Raw genomic sequence first — 17,792 nt, 5'->3', positions numbered from 1 at the left:
CGTCAGTTCCAAAGCGCTATTGTGTCAGACTCATCTCCCGCTGAAGAGGATCCAGGTCAAGAGATTACGGAAAATCACGCGAGATAACTGGCTTGCACCTTGTTGGGTTTTTTTCAAGGGCAGAGGGGAGATTCCTGGCGTGCATCCACTTAATTTGAAGAAGGTAAGAGTCAAACTATTTTCATCTGAATCCATATAAAAATATGTAACTTAAAATTTCTCTACCATTTTCTACTTGTTCCATACTTGCGTCACATTATTTCATGTTCTGTAGATTAAGTCGGTTAGGTTAAGGCAGATAGCTTTTTGTTTACATTTATCGCCGCACCATGTTAGGTACATTCTGTGCGAAAAAAGTCTGCAGAGCCATATGTAGTGTAAGGGTCACAAAGCTGCTGCCAGAGACACAAATGGACCCCAGAAATGTCACAGTTTTGCTCCTCCTGAGCTCCCTGGAGGTTTAGTGGATTTTTAACACACGGATCTAACATCAGTCTATTTCTAACTATTTTAATTCTATTTCATTAATGTTACTATGGAGGTAAATGTAGATACACACACTTTGGTACCTTTCTATAATCATCGAGATTCTTAATTAATTATGGTAGTAAAAAGTCCTACATTTCAGTCGGTGAAACCTGCAGAAAGCATTGCTTTCTGAGCTTTGTTAAATGTTCCTAAAATACCTGTTAGTTATGGATTTCTAGTATATTTTGTCAGGTTAAAACTCTCAATGGATTATCCATTATTACAGACTTGAGCTTTCTATTTTTTTTTTTCTTTAAAATACATATTCCTCTGCTGTAAAGATGTTGGGGTTTTTTGGACTCTTCTTTGTTGTCCCCAAATAATTGTAGCTCAGAAACAATATTGAAGTTCATTGGTAAAATTGGTAAAATTTTGAAATGTTGATGTTTTTTGTGTTGATTGTGCTCATTTTGACCTATGTTACTATTGCTTTCTACCATGTTCAATTCACCATTGTTCTGCACATACGTGCTTGCATGTGTCCAGTGGTTATATTCATGAGGCATTCAAGGGACTTGTACTAAAAGATACAACTCAGTTCACTATGAATTGCATATTTTAATGGCTGAAAATATATCTGATCTCTTTCAGAACATCACCTGTCTGTAATCCACCTGCGTAAGTTCTGGTCAAGGGGTCATCGGCTATCAAGTTATAGATTTCAGTGGCTAATAGTAAGTTTTGCCAGATCTAAAGTTACTGAATGTAGTGTTAGAGAGCTTATAGAGCTAGAGTTCAGCTAAACATTTATTTGGCCAGTCTGTTTTATTTGTCTTTATTTGCGTGGGGATGTGGAAATGTAAGGAGTGTAGTCTCTCTCTGTCTCGTAGATATGACCTGTTAAAACATTTTACACTTAAACACCGGCATATGCGACGTTATCCATGCCCACACATAGACTGTCCATGTATGTACTTGTAAGACATGGAATGCTTTGCATATTCATTTAAGTAGAAGGATATAGACTGTGTTGACCATTCTGTACTTTTCACATATTTCTTTGGTGATATATTCATGTCTTTATTTAAACCTCTAACAGCTTCAGTTAGATGTTTAAATAAAATGTTAAACTCCATTTTAGTCATGGCATAATGAAGGGATACTAACAATTTTAAATATCTTTCAAATAGACTGCAAGCCACTGATCACTTTTGTTGTGACTTCCTTTGAATGTAGCTATGTTTTCAAGTGTGTGAACCTATACTGCTGGAGTTTTGAGATTGTTCTCATTGTTTTTTGATCTGCATATTTAGGAAGACACTGCTGAGGTCAGACGAGAGTGCATCCTCAAATGTCTGTGTGTACCTAAATGAAGATCCAGAGAAGCTGGTGAGGGAGTACATGGTATGTTAAATTCTCTTTGTGTTTACAATAGAACTCCTAAGAGTTGTTAAAATACTTTCACCAACTAAGGTCCATGAGTGATTCAATCAATGTCAGTCTTAATTTATTTACTTAATTACATGTGAATTGTCTCCCCCCCCCAATACCCTTCCCTAACTCCCTTAGGACGTTGATGAATGAAATGGCCAAAGCCGAGACTGTCCTCGGAATCGTCATTTGAGCAGAGGCTGCCGATGCACATCTGGATGTTGGGATTGTCCTGGAGGAGGTGGAAGTTATGAACAGCTTGGGCAGTGTATCTTCTGCAATAGTGATGCTGCTGGGACTAATCTACGCACTAAACTTGAGCTACCCTCAAGTTTAGTGCGTTCAGCACTCAACTTGCTCAGTAACTCAAGCATACCTTTGAAGTAATACAGGAAATAATAATGAAATTGGATGGAAAGAACTTATCAAAGAAAGCACAAGTTCTCAATATGAAACTCGCTGCTAAGTTGAGTAAAGTTTCATATGGAAAATGAGTGTTTAAAGTCTGCAGTAGAAAAGATTTATATTGTTACAGTTCTCTAAGTTGAGCAACTATACTGACATGTTTTATGTTGTAAAGAATTGGCTGGGAAATGAAACTGTAACCTTTTTGTAGTGTTTTTTTTATTTCAATGTCCAACTCAGCTGTGTTTTGTGCTGTGTAAAAAAACGATGTATAACAATTCTGAAAATACAATTGTGTTGTACCTTTTCTAATTGTTGAGTGTTCTTCCTACACTTTCACCTAGTGCTATCTTAAAATGCTTGATTAACGCTTGAAAATATGTCTTTGAATTAACGTCATGAATAATGGAAAGGATTTCCACATGATTAACTAGCTGTCTTTTAGCATGAAGCATATTTGTTGAGCTAACTTGCTTTTAGTGAGTTGGACCTACTGAATCAGGTAGTGTGAAGGTACCACTGTAAAATAAGGTGGTTTCAACTAGATTCGTCTTAATGAAGTTACATCAATGATTTGGTCCTAAACATTGCAGATTAGTTGGGCGGGCTGTATTGCATTACACTGGGTCACGCTACAGTAACTGAGTTAAAGGAACCTTTAAAACATATGTTGAGCCAACACATTTCATTTGAATTTGAATAACCTTAATGAATGGAGTTGAGCCAACTCATTTGATTTACAATCATCCATTGCATTACCATAATTCTGGTTAAGCCAACATATTTGGTTTAAATTAGAACAACCTTAATGAATTATGTTTTGCCAACTCATTTAATTTATATAAGAATAACCACAATATATTACGTTGAGCCAACATGTTTGATTTAGAATCACCCATTGAATCACCATTGTAACAAGTTGAGCCAACACATTTGCTTTACATTGGAATAATCTTAATAAATTAGGTTGACCTAACACATTTGCTTTAAATAGGAGTAACACAAGTACATGGTGCTGAAATAAAGCAAAGTAATCAGGTGGAAATCCTTTCCATAATTTTTTATGTTCATCCAATGACTTATTTTTTTCAGTGTATTTCCTGGATATGCCAATGCACTTTCTTTTCTTATCAACCTCAGAGATGCATTTCCACTGCAATTACCGAGCTAATCAATTAACCAGCAATGGCTCCCCTTCCGTTTGTTGCTTCTCTCTTTTTTTAAAAATTGGTTTACGGGAAATCAGAGGTTTCCTGGCTGATGCTGCCTCTGCTCTCTGCCAGGGAAGCCAGTGTGTTTATGTTTGAGTCGTTGGGACCTTGTCATCACTGGATGCTGAAGTTTCCAGAAAGATTTTATGATTATGACATTTCGCATTTACGGCACTGCAGACTGATAAGCAGGAAGTGGATAAAGAGAAAGACATGTAGACGGTGACAGGAGGAAAGGGAAAAGAGAAACCATGAAGCCTTTTGGCGATTCTGATAAACTTAATTAGAAAACAGAGATCGCTGTAATAACATTTAAGGAGCATTTTCACAATGAATTTCCACTTTTGAATGACAGAAATTCCCTTTTCTTAAAACTATTGTAGTCATTGTTGACATTGCATCAGGCTCTTGCTTATGCATCAAGTGAAATTGGTTGCTTAAGGCGACAAACCCACCACTGACAAAGCTCTTATATCTGCAGTCCCCCACAGCTCTGCTGAGCAATTTAACTTTCAGGAAACAGCTATCATTTACAGCCCACATTCATGCTGTTCTGGCTCCCTCTTAGTGCTTTCCCTGGCTCTGGGAAGACTCTGCAGTGGGGGAAAAAAACTACTTAAGATGGATTGAGCTGTGCTGAGTTTAGTAGTTAAGGTGACAAATGTTTCTTTTGGGAATTGGTTGAAGAGCAAATCCGATATCAAAGGTCCTCCTTAAAGCAAGGATCCTCAGAAGTCTTTAAAAGTCTGACAAAGTTTTTATTTTTGCTTTGATCACTTTCCAGGTTGAGATGAGTAAAGAAAAGTGAACACAGAGTGTGGGAAAAGTTTCCAGACATTATTCCATAATCTAAAAGAAAAACTGAGTTTCTGTAACATAAAGACTGTTTTTATGTTGATTTGTATTTAAATCGCATAATTAGAGTTACCGCCTCAGATTGCACTGATAATTTTGTTATTTGACTTATTGACAGTTTTTGGTTTGTTTTAATCACATATATTGAAAACATAAATTAATCCTGCTGATATAAATTCATCAGATTGATGAAAGATTACCAAAGGGTTTCTCTCCCACACAGTTGAATTGTCTTGTTTCATGAGTTTAAGAACAAAGAGATTTAGAAACCCTACTAACGTAATGCTCAACAAACTTATAGACTTTTAAAAATCACTTCCAAAATATAGAAAATCTGGAGATGAAAACATCCAGCTGTTATTCCCAGCACATCACTTCTCCCATGAGATGAAGCTATTTTATCCTGACACGGCATGAGAGACTAATGATAAATATTAACAGGTGGTTTTGTTACCTAATGCATTAAACATTGTGTTCTCAGTCATTCAAAACTAAAACTAAATGTTTTTCTTAGCTGCCAGCTGGCTAAGCCAGAGTTTAAACGCTGATTGAAGCTCAATCTGTGCTGCTACATTTAATCAGCGCACAGACGCCGTTATTCACCAACTTCCTTTATTTTGAGTGTCAGATGTGAAGAGCTTTAATATCAGTGAAGTGGACATTTATTTGATTACTGCGATTCAGATCAGACAAGTGGCCCAACTTAAGATAAGTTGCAGATAAATGAAGTGGTGACAGAAGGTCTGGGTTTTTTTTGTGTTTTTTTTTTTTTTATTTTGGTTTTGTTTTACTGGATATCAAATACGTTAGAGGATAAATTAATAATTTTTTTTCCGTCTCTCAGAGTCACAGCAAATGTGATTCTGCTTTATAATAAAACTGAATGAAAGCCATTAGTCATGGTGGCTTGCTGTGGCATCAGGTAAAACAGGGATTACTATTATTGAGTGATGTTCAGACAGCCAGCTGGAGTGGAGCGCATCAGCGTGAGCGCATCAGCGTGAGCGCATCAGTCTTCGCGGAGTGTGGCTGCGGTTAGCAGTGACAGATATATCTGTGAAAGTAAATTGATTCAGTGTTGCATGTTTGCTCCCTGTTGGTCCAATATGCAAAGCTGCAGCTGAGACGGAGTTGTCGGGTGTGCCGTCTTGTGTCTGTCTCTGTCTTTGTCCTCGGGACGCACCTGGTGGGACGCACCTGTTTAAGGTAGCAGCAAAAGCTTATTATGCTCCTCCAATTGTCGCTGTCTTGCCCCTGCAGATGTTGCTGTCTGCGCCGCAGAACCCTGCTGACCCGACTAAACCCCCACCTCCTCCTCAGCAACAGCCGTGTTCAAAATGAGACTCTGACACTTCATTTCAAAACATCTTTCACATATAATATGACATTTCCTCTAGCAAAACTCACTTGAGAAAAAAAATCATGTAGTAGGGGAAAATGAAAACGTATAAAAATGTGCCATAACCTGAGAGTAGAAGTGTACACAGCTTTAAATTTTGCACATTTTTATACTTCCATTTGGGTTTCTACTGCTTCTAAAAATACATCCGTCTTGGTATCTGGAAAGTGAGCCATTTCAAAATCAACAGGAACAGCCTCGTCAACTAGCAACCCAAACTGAGCTCCAACACATTTGGTCAGCTGGTTTTACTGCTGCATTTGCTGTGCAATGGCTGCTGGAAAAGACAAGTATTTTGTTGTTGACCTAACATTCGCAAACCACTTGCTACATTCTTGTTGGTTGTGCTGGAGGCTCCACTTCTGCTTTTCTGTTGTATAAGTGTGCATCTGTTTGCAGCCATTTTCAGATGCGAGTGTAAACGTTGAGTTGGGGGCGTGGCCAGCAGCAGCGTATTTGGATTAAAAGTGACAAGAGAACTCTAAAACAGTTAGGCAGAACTGACTAGGTGAAATCTCATGATCTGATATTTATTTTATGCAAAACAAAATAGTTAAATGTTTTGTAAAGCCAAAGAAAACACTATAGGTCACATTTGAATTTTATTGAGGCATTCTGTGACTCATTTAGAATATTTTGTCTTTTTCTGTTCCCACTGAATGCACCGAATGTGAAGTAGTTATTAACTTTCCTGTGTGAACCTTTTGCATTATTTAAAGAAAGCTGTAGCTTTGAGAAAGGTTTTCAAGAATCAGAAAGATCTCATCGTGAAAAAAATCAGTCAGTAGAAAAATTAGTCAGTATCTAAAGACACATGTAATGTGTCTTCACATAACATTTATTTTCCAATTATTGACAAATAGTTATGACAATATGAAATGAAAATGTGTCTTTTAGAATGCCGTAGACCAAGTCTCAAACTAAATTCAACCAAAAAAAACAATGGGATCACCTGAGGAGGGTTGTGGACAAAATATGTTCAAAATGTCTTCCTCAGATTTAGTGAAGATGAAATGAACCACAATGTCCTTTTGTTTTTGTCATCTGACAAAGGTTTTCAAATGGGTTGTTAGTTGTGGGAAAATATTTTCAACATGAGTGTATACAGTTTCCAGATCCATTTCAACTCTTCAGTCAAACGATCCTGATGGTAGACGAGGCAACATTTTCGTTTTGTCTTTTTAATCTTAAAGGATTCACAGATTATTGTTCAACAGAGTATGAGATTTTCACCTCAAAGCAGCCGAGTTGATGACATTTGATGACCTAAAGCTGCCGTCAAAATGACCTTATGCTTGAAAGGAGATCAAAACAGGATGTTACATCAAGGCAGCTATCTGCTACATTCTGTGGCTCATTTCAATTTCATCACCCAGACTCATTCATTATTTTTTTTGTGAAAAGACGGCGTGTTCCTGCAGCAGTTTGGGTCTCAACAGACCAGACCAGACATGTTTATGGAAATGATCTTGGCTTTAGAAAAGAAAAGTGAACGTGTGCTGACCTTTGGTTTTCTTTAAACAAGCCAGTACTCTTATAGTCATTGTACTTCCAAAAAGTCAGAATTTTTTTTCTGTTAAAACTCATCAAAATGTCCTTGTTTTGCCCTTTTTAGATACATGTCCTGCTATGATTTATGCATTCATAAGTAGTTGAAAAAGAAATTTGCACACATTTTCCCCAGTTAAAAAAAAAAAATCTGTATTAGTTTATTTTCATTGAATTTGATAGAAACTAGTTTAGACATATTCTAAATAGATTAAAGTATTAAAAATGTTACATGTTTTTGTTCTCAAATTTCATGGATTTCTATTTTTTCTACGAGGTCTGACTGCTGATTTAGAGTTTGGACAATTTTCTAGGATTATAACATCTACAACAAAAGGGAGAGTATATTTTTAATTCAGTAATAATATAAACATTAAACATAAAGTTTAAAAAATGGGTTAAGTCCATTTATTTCACCAACTCAATAGTATTTTCAAGGTTTTATTTCTGTTAATTATGATGGTTTTCTGCTTTCAGCTAATGAGAACAATTATTATTAGAATAAATAAACATTTAATAGCAAAAAGAGGATCTAATAAAAAGTATATTTAGTTTAGAACAGAGAGTTTAATATGATATTTTAATATCATATTAAATATTTTTCCTTATGTTGTAAATTTGCTGCCTTTTTGCCACATTGCTGCTGGCTCACCTGAATCTCCACAAAGGCAGAAAATATTCTGTTCTATTTAAGGTTGTTATTTTTAAGAGGTACTTTTACTCTGACAAACTAGTTTTATCATAACAAATATTCTCGTTCACTGAATATGACCGTAAATGCAATGAAAAATTATAGGACTGCAAAATTATTCTCTTTTATTCATGAAAGAGTTACTTTCTAACCATTTTCTGATTTTGATGCTTTTGTTTACGTCTTTGCAAAGTTAAAAAAAAAGTGTTGTTTTCAGTTTTAAGGCAATTAATGTACTTTAAAAATCAATAGGCTTGGTAAATTAATGATGAATGCATTTTTTCCCACTAGTCAGCAGTGATGAAGCACTTATCAGTTCAGAGGTGAACTGAAGATTGAAAATTAGCTTCAGCATAATGCTGCAGCATAACTTAAGGAATTATAATTAAACACAATAAGCACCTTATTAAAGGACTAGCAGTAAGTAGAGTTTTGTTTTTATACTGGGAAATTACTCTCACATTTAGGGCGTGTCAATGACTGTGTCTATACATACATGTGTCCTTTCTTTAAATTATCAGCACACTGCATTGTCACCACTGACTCCTTATTAAGAACAGAGTTGTTTTAATTACACCCTGATATCAGTGACTGGAGATAACTCTGAGTGGCAGCCATTATGGACACCATTAGCATTTGAAGACAGACAAATGAGTTCCACTTTGTGGAAGTGGGCTGCATGTGCTCAGATATGGTGAAAGAAAGGAGGGATGCATAATGAAACATTAAGAGAGGCAGAAAGCTGCTGGAAACCAGAGATGGAGATAATATTTATGCAATTAAAACTGTCACTTTGGTCGAATAAAGGGAGTAAAAAGAAGAGAGTAACGTGGTGATCAGGCTGCAGTTTGTCATGTGTGGATGGAGAAAAAAAAAGAATATTTGTAAATAAAGAAGTGAATATTAGCTGCTACTTTTTCAATTTGTCAGCTCAGAGTCACACTGGCATGAGAAAAAAAGGTTATTTTATGTTTCTTTCAAAAAGTTGTTTAATGCTCCATAAATACAACTGTTTTTGGATTTTAAGCAGTATTTAAAAATGTTTCCAGCATTTGTTACTCATCAGTAGGACCATGCTATGGTATGAGCTTTGTGGAACTGAAAGTCTAAACTGGACCTGAAGTTTTAATAATTTTCATTCATCCTTGTTTGTGTTGTTTGACCTTCACATGCATCTAGAGCCAATCATTTTGGTCTGGTCTTCTAACACTTTCCACTTTAATCAGAAATCAATAATATCTTATTAAAAATCACTTTTGAGAAAAGCCAGCTGAAACCAAAAAAATGCTTTTAAACAACAGGACTTCTGTGCTACATTTCTAAAACAACCAATGAAAAATTTTTTGTCGGCATCCTTGGAGAGGAAGAATGAGACGTAGTGCGAAAGGCTCTGAATAGATTTAGAAGAGAAAGGAGCACAGAGACGTTTTGGATTTTACTAGGAGTATTTTAGATGAGTTTTTTGGACGACAAGTTAGTTAGTTAGAGTTTCTGAGTGTGGGCAGAGCCACGATAGTGGAGGCAGCGTAATGCTGCGGGACTGATGCTAAATTTGATGAAGCTAATCAAAAGTTAACCCTGGAAGAAAATCTGTTAGAGGCCGGAAAAACTTTGATATTCAGAGATGGTCTCGGTCCAGTTTAACTGAGCTCAAGAGATTTCACAAATAGAAATTTACTGAAAATTAAATGTGTCTTGATGTGCAAAGATGTGATTGTTGGTCTGTCGCATAAAATCCCAGTAATCTGTGCTCATAACGTGGCAAAATGTGAAAAGGTGTCTGAATTATGTATTTGTGTAACAACTTACTGCTTTCCAAAGTAAAATGCAGAGAAGCACCTCATTAGTGTTGATTAGATTATCTATTATCATTCATGTGGATTATCTTGAGAGCTTTATCTGAGTTCAGCATGCAACACCTTGCAGGTAAGAGTCCTGCATGCAGCATGTGATTGAGTGAAAACCCCAGATGATTACCTCAAAGGTTAGTACCAAATGTACATCCTTCACCTCCATCTGTCCACTTTCTGTAGCAGCTTGGCAATTTTTAAGGGCACAGGGGGAGAGGACCTAAATCCCAGCATGCTCTTGGATGCCCTCAGGTCTTTCTTTGCTTTGAGTAACCACCGAGACATCTCATCATTAAACATGTAGCTTCAAAGAACAGGCTGGAAGTCGTTTTGTGGGGGAAAAAAGGGAAAATAATCATCAAACTTTTCATATATTATTCAGAAACGCAGGGAGTTCGGATATAGAAATGTTGGGATTCTTTGCATGCCGCTCCTGAACGCAGTGAGGATATCTGTGAAACCATTTCAGCATATAAGAGTGACTGAGAGTCAGCTGAGGTTTCACTGAAGGGAATAGAGAACAGACAGCCAGTGCTATAAAATGGACAAGTGATCTGCTTTTTTTTTTTTACCCTTTTTTTTCTCTCAAAACAACTCACCCAGCTCGTTCTGTCACACCGCTCCCACTATTAGAGCCATGTGTTTTCCACGCATCCCGAAGGTATCGGCTGTCTGGATCTCCTCATCCAGGGCTGAGAGAAGTTGGTGTGATGTTGCTCTGAAAAGTGTGCCGCGCATTTCTGGGAACAGGTTTCTCTTTGATTTGTGCCGCAGCGAGACACTCATCAAGTCGTCATTTGATTGCATTATTTATTTTAAATTTGAAAAGGGAAAGACGATGAGGTTGCTTTGAGTGATGCTTCTCATGAGCCGCTCCTCAGATCTGTTAGTCCAGTCTACATAGACGGCTGCAGTGCTTGTTTTTCTCGTCTTTTCCGAGATTTTAGCAGCTCCGTTCACAGAAGATTAGGAAATACATCCACAGCTGTGTTGTTACATGCCTACTGTGAAGAATCCATATTTGTGTTTAGATGGTGGCAAGCTTCTGCCTGAACAAGCTGTCATGTTTTCTTTTCTGTCACGATGAGGAACAGCACTGACCTTCAGCTTCCACTGAAAACAGCCGCATCATAAATCTCAATGGGATTATTAAAATTAATCAAAACCAAACAAAAACTGGAAAAAACCCCTAACAAACAGAAGCTTTTCTGAACATCTTACTGATAAGAAAACAAGTTAAATCCGTATAATAATTGTAGTTTGTGTGTTTTTGGAAATGGCTGGCAGTGTAAGAGCATGTTTTTCATATCAGTCTGTCACAGATTGCTTTTCTCTATCTCTTCACTTCCTGTTTCTGTTCAATATAATTTGAAATATTGTTGTAATCTTCAAGACTTTCTGGTTATTTATGAACGTCTCCCATGTGTGTTCATCCAGCTCAGCTGTTACATTTTACACCCAGTCTCCACAACCTGGTCCACTGTCTCTGCTTTTTTTTTTATGCCTAATGGCCTCTTTAGTGTAGCTTTCACATGAAACCTGATCCAAGTTTCACTCAACCCGTTATTTCCCTGACTGTAAGAGGTGTGATTCACAGCGAACATGCATGACGGCACTGATGTCAACACTTACAAAACGAGACAAATGGCCTCATATCTCGTTCTGTTTTGTGAAAAATTACTTTTTGTTTGTATTTTGAAGGGACAGTTTTGTGTTTTCCAGACATTTAGTGCCATTTTGTAGCACAATCAAGTAATTATGTTAACTTCAGTTGTTAAAAAAATCTCTATGTACCAAACATGACTTAAAATAAATGTTACTTTGTGATTTAATACTTTGAAATTGGGTCTCATCGCTTCTCTATTAATGCTTTAACAATGTTTTTACCAGCATTGAAGTGGCTCATATCACCTGATGAGCAGGTACACCAGGTGCTTGCTAATACCTGCTGGCTAGTCTGGAGGAACTGAGTTGGGGAGTCACGTTTGAGAGCTGCTCTGTTATACAGAAGCTCAGTAAGTTGGAAATTGCAGCTCTGACGAGGAGCTGCGTCTTGAAGGCGGAGCTTGGTCCACTCAAGCCTTTTTCACAGCTGAGTGATTGCCATGGAGATTAAAGGATTTCTGAAATATTAATGAAATAATCAAAACAACACTACATTTTACAGGTTTGTTAGCTCCGTTTATCTCACCATCATCAACTAGGAAGAGTCTCCCTTTTCCTCCTGCAGCTTGATGTAGCCACCTGGTTAAAAATGCAGCATTGCATTTGATCCACACGTTTGTGATTCGTAGGGCAAAATGTTCCGCTTTGGTACAATCTGAACATTTTGCTGCACTCTGAGTGATTGCTTGGGACAAGAAACAATCACTTAAGAGGAACTTCCTGTAGCTTTTCCTCAGGAAGAAATGTCCTCTTGCTACTCTTTTCAGAAACACCAGATTTGTGGCGAGCAAAGCTGATCGTTGCCCTTTTGACAGATTCAACCACTGAGCTGTGAATCTCTGAAGCTCCTTTAGAGTTACTACGAACCCCTTGGCTTTGGTTAATGTACAGTCACGGATTTTCTCTTTGCATTTTTGAACGACGGATTAAACATCTCTACGTTTTCCCTGTTTGAATACATTTTATTTTATTTTTTATTTTATTTAAGGGCACATGAGTAAAAAGGAGTTGATACACATGTTTTACATACTTTAATGTCTTTTAAAAAAAGTTTGAAATCTAGTTTAGTTATACATTTCTTTATTTCAGGTTCTCCCAAAACTCCTTTCAACCTAACAAATGTGTAAAGATTCATTTTATTTTGTGTCAGTTTATTTTGTCAGTGCAGTCGGAAACTGCTTTCTTACTGTGTTTCAAACCTTTGCTTGTGGTTTCGTGTCAACACTGCTTCAAAGGCAGAACAGAAGGTCGTTCTGACCCAGAGTTCCCCCAGTTCGCAAGCAAGAGAGGAATTTCAACCCCATCCCATCGATATACCCTGTTTTCAGAAGGAAAGAAAAAAAGAAGTGCCGTTCCGTCCCTGCAGCTCTGAGTTTGTTATAAAAATTTTAAGAATAAAGCAGCTTTTCATGTTTATTATAATAATGTAGTTCAAAAAAAGCGGCAGATTGATAAAGGTCACAATTTGGCAGAGCAAAATCTAACAAAAAATTGCCGTTGAGATTTTCACCAATTCGTTGTAATGAATGGTGGTTTGCATGCTTCCCTCATTTCTTTAATATTTAAATAATCATTTAAATAATTAAGAAAATGAATGCATAGCTGACAAGTCAGAACAAAATATATCACGATGCAATGAATTCAGTGGAAAACATCTCTTATATATAGTTTTTTAGCAACAATTCACAAATTCTGGCCTCACTTAGCTGTGAAGAATAATAAAACATCTTTATTTTTATTATTCAGTGGACACAAAATTAGGCTCAATTCAGAAAAAGCACAGATAATGACGATGACAGGAGAAAAATAAAGAATATTCAACACAGCTGAAAAAAAACACATTCCAGTTAATAAAACAAACAGCAGATCTCCCTGCACCATAGTTGATAAGTTTTTACTCTGAATCAATTAAAAGGAGGAACTGGAGAAGAGAAAATCCTTGTGAATTGTGTGTCAACTGAGAGAAAAACTCAGGAATGGAGAAAAGTTATGCACAAGTTTTATTTGCAGATTTCCCTCATAGCTTTACTGTTGCCAAGTGCCTCATTTTTGTGAAATACTGTCAAATAAAAATGCTTCTTCCACACAGAGAGATTATAAAACACACACAAATTGATGCACTTTAAATAATTCCGTTTTGAAACGTGTTTGTGCAGAACTCCCGGCTCTTCCGAGGTTAAATGTACTGTTTATTATTTGCCCACCAAACTTGTGTGTGCAGCTTTTGTTCAGTAGTTGACCTTAGTCCTAAACAGAGCTGCTATAAAAAACATCTCAACAAACACTTCCTGCCTCAAGGCCACATCAAAATTTTATTTCTTGCTCATTACCCCGCTGTTTTTGTGGTAATTCAATTTGCCAGTTCCAGTAGGTAAACACAGAGTCTGCTCATTTTCCTATCACCGCCGCATAGAAACAGCTGCAAGCAAAGGTGAGCAATAGTGGAGGACTTTACACCTTACAGGGATAACTTGGGATTTTGGTCTTTAGATTCTGTTAAAACCTTAAAAGCTTAACAAAGACGCACATCAAGGTCGACTGAGTTCTAGATGCAAGTCAGAGAAACTGGTGGGATTTGCTAATAGTGGTGGAGATAAGTTTTCCAGAAATAATCTGGATTATATTCCATAAAATATCTGTGGCTCCACAAATAGTTGTTAGTTTATCTGATGCTAACATCAAATCTGAGTGTCTGACAGAAACGTCACCCATCTTAAAAGAAAATCTAACCTCAAAATCCAAATTATGCTCAGAAAATTTGCATCTTTGAAATATTTAGAAGAATAAGCAGCTTGGAAAGCAATCCAGGAGCAACTTTCATTTTGCTTTGCGGTGATTGGCATGAACCCCAAAAGCAGAAATAAGGAAGTCTGTAGAGGTCAGCTGTTGTGCAAACATGGTTTCCACTATGTTTATTGAAGCATAGTAAGAAATATTTGGTGTGCAAATTAATGAAATAAACAGTTATGAGCATTTTTTAAAATTCAATTTAACAATATACATGTTCTGACATGGCTCGTTTGAAAATGACTTTTAGGTTGGTATTAAATACAGTCTTCATTAAACCAAAACAGGGTTTTCTTTTGACTAATAAAATGCAATATTGTAACTTTAAATGTCATATTTTCATTTTTGTAAGCTGAACATATAATCAACAAAAATAAGTGCTTGAAAACATCAATCAAAGTGTAACCTAAAATCAAAAAACTGGCAGAATGGAGTTCAGCGAACAATCTTAGGATAAACAAGGAAATTATTATAGATTTCTATAATATGAGAACCTCATCCTGACCTTACAGACAAAAACAGTGATAAAAATTACTCTATTAAAAGCTTGTCTCAAGATTCATAACACAATCAAACTGAATATTTAGGTGTCCTTTCATAGCTTGATCGCATGAAATGTGCTCAGATACTGAATCAGAGTGTAAAACGCTGGAAACTCTGCAGCAGACAGGAAAACATCTAAGATCTGCAGCTAAAAGAAACTTGCAACTCTCAAAGACACATCAACTGTTTGACAGGATGTCTGCAACTTCATGGTTCTTTTAATTAAATACATGTAAAGAATATAAATATTCATTAATCTTCTCTTCTTGTGACTCAGCATAGAACATTCTGCAGCAAATCTTCAAAACTAAAAGCATCAAAAATATCTTTTAGCTGAAGAGGAACATATATTTCTAATATTTCTCCAACATTTTTCCTTCATTTGACAGCAAATATATAATAAATCATAATAAAAAAAAATACAAATCTCAGTGAAAGGGGAAACAGAAATCTGATTTCCACGTGATTCCAGAAGCGAGTGAGCTGCCGATGTTCTGTGTGATGTTTCTGTGGTCGCCTGCTGTCCTTTTGTCTCTGACAGCGCGCAGCAGGGAAGCCGAGCCTGCCGTCACAGTAAACACAGCTACTCTTTTTCTCCCGCTGTCTTAAGCACACAGAGAAACGTGAATAAAGGGAGGTGAATGAAAAGGAATTGATTATTTGAAACACTGTGCAACAACAACAAAAGAAGCAAAAACAATATTAGCTCCTTTCCCATAAAGTCTCACAGTGAAATATTTTCCTTTTCTCTTTTTATGAATAGTTAAAGCCGTTCAGGTGGTAGGAACATTTTGGAAACAAAACTCTGGAGCAGCAAAATTACCTTTTCACATGACCACCACCATAAGGAAAGCTGTTTCCTCCCACTATAAAGCAGGGCTGTCAAACTCATTTTCATTTAGGGCCACATCAAAACTGTGAATGTTCTTGAAGGGTCAGATGTGCCAGAATGTATTGATAAAGCCAATTAAACTGTTAAAATATCAATAAATGGCTGTTCCTCCAGGATTTTATAATTGTTTTAGTGTTTTTTGCCGCCACAATTACAGATTGTGCAGCACCAATTTAGAAATGCTGATATTTGTGCTAATGTATCAATCAATCAATCAATCAAATTTTATTTGTATAGCACATTTCAGCAAGGCATTTCAAAGTGCTTTACATCATAAACACAAGAACACAAAGTCATGCAACATATAATAGACAATACATTGTTACATATTACATTTCAAAAACAATTCTAAACAGGTGTGTTTTTAATTACGATTTAAAAGAAGTCAGGGTTTCCGCTGTTTTACAGTTTTCTGGAAGTTTATTCCAAAGTTTTGGTGCATAGATGCTGAAAGCTGTTTCTCCTCTTTTGGTTCTGGTTCTGGGGATGCAAAGCAGACCAGAACCAGAAGACCTGAGAGTCTGGAAGGTTGATACAACAACAGCAGATCTTTGATGTATTGTGGTGCTAAACCATTCAGTGATTTGTTAACTAACAACAGTATTTTAAAATCTATTCTCTGAGCTACAGAGAGCCAGTGGAGGGACTTTAAAACTGGGGTTATGTGCTCTATCTTCCTGGTTCTAGTGAGAACGCGAGCATTAAATGTAACTTTTTATCACTCACCTTATCGATCATAGACTATAACTTGACTGCAGCCTTACTTGGGTAAGCCTGCAGTCACTTAACCTCACAATTTGAGAAAATTTGCAGTAAAATCTGAAAAAAAAGTGAAGATTTGATAATTTTTGCAGATTTTTGAAGAAACTTATTGATGCAGTTTGGAGTCTAGAGGGCCACACAAAAAGCTCCAGTGGGCCAGATTCGGCCCCCAGGCCTTGAGTTTGACACCTGTGCTATATAGAGACATTCATCAAAATCTGTATGTTCACATCTAAAAATATAAACGCACAGAAAATAGCGATCATTTCAAGTGTTTCAAAGCCACACAGGTGACATATTTAAAGGTTTTCAATAAATAATAAAGAAGCTGGTGGCTGATGGATTATCTTAACATGGTGTAACATCTGTTCCAGTCTCCACACTGGGTATTTCCTTTGATAGGTCGAACGTGGCATGCTGTCTGTTATCTTTCCCCGCAGCCTGAACTTCCCATGCTGCTGTGGAATTGGACAGGTGTGTGCAGCACTTTTTCTTCTTGTTCTTCTTTTTTTTTTTTTTTTTTCAAGGAGAATTGCAGTAGAGTTGCTTACATGCATTATCTGCAAAACGGATTTATCTTTTAGTATTCAGCGAAAGCATGTGACAAGCTGAGATATCTAAAGTCTCAGCGGATTTCTCTCAGCAGAGTGTGAAATTTGTCACACGGAGGAGGTTCACTCCGGGGGTTACAGCTGCAGGGCCCGTTCTCCCTCCTGACAGCTTTCCCGCCCTCTAAACTGCACCAAACGAAGAAAAAAAAAGATACTGTTAGGAGTCCCCTAAGTACCGCCTGCGTTCATTAATTGTGGTTCGTCCCACCTTCAGCTGGGTGGTATTTTGGGAAGAGCAAAACGTAAAAGATGTTTGATGAGAGGAGGGTTTGTCAGCTGCTCTGGAGCGGAAAGGTGCTCTTCTCCAGCGCAGAAAGAAAAATGCTCCAGCAGCGCTTCTCTATCTGTCTGTTGATGTTTTCTTATTAATGAGGGTGATGGCTTCCTCCTCCTCTGCTGGGGTTGCAGTCCCAAGTGATTAGTTTCTCTGGTAAACAAGAGCTCAGGACGCTGCTCTGTCTGGCTCCCAGTTTGGTGCGGATCTACTCTGTGAGCTGGTTGCAGCCCATCCCCCCCACTGGAGGTCATCTACTTCTTATTACAGCCACTCAGATGTTGAATCATCACGTTTTTCCTAAAATAGGTCTACGAGTGTGCAGCTACACTGCTATGAGAGGTTTTCTGCAAGAGATTAGAGATGCATTCAGGCCAAATAAACCTTTCCACTTTCTGTC

At 37.1% G+C, this 17,792-nt stretch overlaps 1 protein-coding gene and 1 long non-coding RNA gene across 2 annotated transcripts in view; both read left to right on the top strand.

The window, feature by feature from the left end:
* The window catches only part of LOC129370259 (acid-sensing ion channel 1-like), a 68,006-nt gene that overhangs the window by 23,845 nt on the left and 26,369 nt on the right, over positions 1 to 17,792 (top strand). The gene's annotated exons all lie outside the window — the stretch shown is intronic.
* Positions 842 to 2,611, top strand: LOC129370261 (uncharacterized). Its single transcript, XR_008607042.1, has 3 exons — positions 842 to 1,202; positions 1,782 to 1,872; positions 2,038 to 2,611. It is a non-coding gene; the product is annotated as an uncharacterized LOC129370261 (long non-coding RNA).

This window comes from Poeciliopsis prolifica, unplaced genomic scaffold (genome assembly GCF_027474105.1).
Source record: "Poeciliopsis prolifica strain line A6 unplaced genomic scaffold, Auburn_PproV2 SCAFFOLD023, whole genome shotgun sequence".
NCBI lineage: Eukaryota > Metazoa > Chordata > Actinopteri > Cyprinodontiformes > Poeciliidae > Poeciliopsis > Poeciliopsis prolifica.
This window is presented reverse-complemented; position numbering and strand designations above follow the sequence as displayed.